Source organism: Crocodylus porosus, unplaced genomic scaffold, assembly GCF_001723895.1.
Source record: "Crocodylus porosus isolate Cpor-Errol unplaced genomic scaffold, CroPor_comp1, whole genome shotgun sequence".
Classification (NCBI taxonomy): Eukaryota; Metazoa; Chordata; order Crocodylia; family Crocodylidae; genus Crocodylus; species Crocodylus porosus.
In genome coordinates, this window is record NW_017728886.1 from 48,457,880 (window position 1) to 48,460,821 (window position 2,942).

At 40.9% G+C, this 2,942-nt stretch overlaps 1 protein-coding gene across 6 annotated transcripts in view; it reads left to right on the forward strand.

Annotated features, from left to right (window-relative positions):
- PHF14 (PHD finger protein 14) overlaps positions 1 to 2,942 on the forward strand; it is a 290,125-nt gene that overhangs the window by 47,504 nt on the left and 239,679 nt on the right. The window lies entirely within an intron of this gene.

Sequence of the window (2,942 nt, forward strand, 5' to 3'; positions counted from 1 at the left end):
GCCTACCTGACTGGACTCATTTGAGTCCAGTCTTTTTCTCCCACCCAGGCGGGGGGTCGGGCTTGAAGATCTACAAGGTCCCTTCTGACCCTACTTGTATGATTTTTTGATATGATTTTATGACTTCAGGGCCACTCTTACTGCAGACACTAAGTTTGTTACCAGACTATTCCAATTCTAAAATTCATCAGTTATGAATTCTTGCAACATTTCCTTAAGAGCTCTACAGATGTATTTTATTAGCTTATCTTTTTCTCCAGGTGATACATAGAGGTTGTTAATAATCATACAGGGGTACATTAATAACAATTTTTTGGGCTGGTACTGATGGCAGATTATTAACAAGCCATGTTGGTGGATACCAGTCTGATTGCGATATGCAGCCTGGCAGACGAGAGGACAGACAAATAGTCTTAAGTTGTAGCATGGGAAGTTTAGGTTGGTGGTTAAGAACAACTTTCTCACTAGGAGGGGGTAGCGAAGCACTGGAATAGGTTACCCAGAGGGGTTGTGGAATCTCCATCTTTGGAGATTTTGAAGACCTGGCTAGACCCTTGTCTGGGATGTTCCGTTTGGGTCCTGCTTTGAATAAGGGGCTGGGCTAGATGACCTTCTGAGGTACCTTCCAACCCTAATTTTCTATTACACTTTTCCCTTCTATCCTTTACATTCTGGCAGCCTTCCTCCTGGCATAATTATATTCTATGAAACGCTTCATCTGGGAGCCAAAAAGTCAGGACTGGAATAGGGAAAGATCTCCAGCCAATTCTTCCCCTCATGCTGATTCATTGCTCTGTCCCAGTTGCTTCACTTGAGAGACTAGCTAGACAGCCCCAATCTCAGACTATAGACAGATATTTTGTTTGAAGCACTCTGAACAGTGATGGTGTAGACATTTGTGACCAGAGTGCTTCAGAAATGGCCAGTGAGCTTCAGAAATGAGCCACAGAAAAGAGGTCCATCTTTGAAGCACTTCATTATGAAATGAAGTGAAATGTCTTCTGGCATCCTGCAATATTGTGCTACCCTCTTACCACCTCATTGATTCTTCAGAATTTCTGGAGACGGAAGGCCAAGAGGCAAGCAGGTACTTCTGTTCTCCAAGTGTTTCAAATGCAAGTCTGTGCATATTCTCAGACAAGCATCCACAGGCAAACTAAGCACCTGATCCAGGGCTACTCTAACAATTTTATTCTGGCCTTAATTTTGGTTGTGGAGTAGACCCAGATGTTCCTGTGAATGCAGTTTATATGTAAAAAAAAAATAAAATAAAATAAAAAAAAAAATTCCTTTCTGCAGAATTTCAGAAGTTATTGTGTATTCCAGTTCATAAGCTTCAATCTTCCAAGCCCATCACTTCTGTGTCACTTACTGTGACTAAACCAGAAGAAGTCATAGTTATAGTTATATTCTGTATTGGAACAATTGTAGTATTTGTAGTCTTTTCTACTGCTGGAATCTGTCAAGTTTAGAGAAGTTTTTCAAAATGCTATGGGCTAGACCTAGTGATCTGTGAGGTCCCTTCCAGCCCCTAACAATCTATGAATCTGTTCTGAGTATAAAATGCTTTAAACATTCAGATGAGAAGGAACAGCGGTGTAATGGACTGTGAACTTTATTATAATAATAAAGAGAGAGGTAGTACTATCACCTAACTTGGAGGTCTTCAAGAGGAGGCTAGATGGGCACCTGGCTGGGGTCATTTGACCTCGGTCCTCTGTCCTGCCTGGGGAAGGGGGTCGGACATGATGATCCTTCATGGTTCCTTCTGACTCTACAATCTACGAATCTATGAATATTTCTGTTTTAACATAATGTTATGCATCTCAGTTTCTCTGACTAACTTATAAAAGTGGGAAAAGATGGGGTTGTCTGGCAGACTGCTGTTCTACCTGGTAGAAGATGCATCCTTCCACAAAGATTTGAATATACTTGCTGAAATATTAACAGTGGAGTAGGAGGTGATGCCCAGGAGATTTCCAGGGAGACTGGAGGAAATAAGCATCACAATGGGCAGAGCAGCTGGAAAAAGGATGAATTGATGAGCTGGAGAATCTGGAGGGAGTCAAGAGAGCAAGTCAACTGCCAAGTTCATTTGAGGGCACTTTGAGACTGTGGGACTGAAGGGAGAACAGGTGAGCTAAATTTGGTGTGCTCAGAGTTGTGCAGGCTGGAGTTGCACTTAATTGAAGAGGGCAAAGTGTTTTTGCTTTAGCCTTTGCCCCAATATCCATCTTTATTGAAGAGAAACTGTTTGCTTTGCTGCTTGCATTTGGGGTGTACTCCTTTCCTCTAGCGGATAGGGGGTCAGGGACCGAAACGCCAGCGTCTCAGAGTTGGAAGAAGTCCGGGCTAGCATCAGGGCATACTTGGACAAGGTGGGGGCGGTCTGGAGTAACCACCCCTTGCAGATATCTGTGACATGTAGCTCATAACTAATTTAATTCTAGTATTCTTTTTTTTTATGTTAGAAGTCTGCAACTTCTGTAATATAACTGAATAGCAGGCATCCTCTATAAATTCTCTTAACAGTAAGAAAAACGTCTATTTTTTTCCCATAGCATATGCCTTGTGAGGTTTATTATATCTTTAATTGACTCCTTATTTGTCCCAGTATCAAGCACTCAAATGTCATTATGCTGTGACATGCTTCAGGGCTAGGTAAAAATTGGACTATGACTAGATTTTACTGACTTTAAAAATATTTTAGGATAACTTTAAGAGATTATATTATTCTTTCTGTGTTTTCATTAAAAACTGTGAGAATTTTGAGCAGACTTCTGTTATCTTGTAAGAAAAACATTGTATTCTTCATGAAAAAGAGGTTGTTGGGGAGCAGAAGAAGAAAAATACACTATTGGCTTACTGAATGATTGGGGAGACTGATAAGATACCATTGCATAATTACTATGTAGGCAGAAGACAGAAAAAGCTTTCTGTAC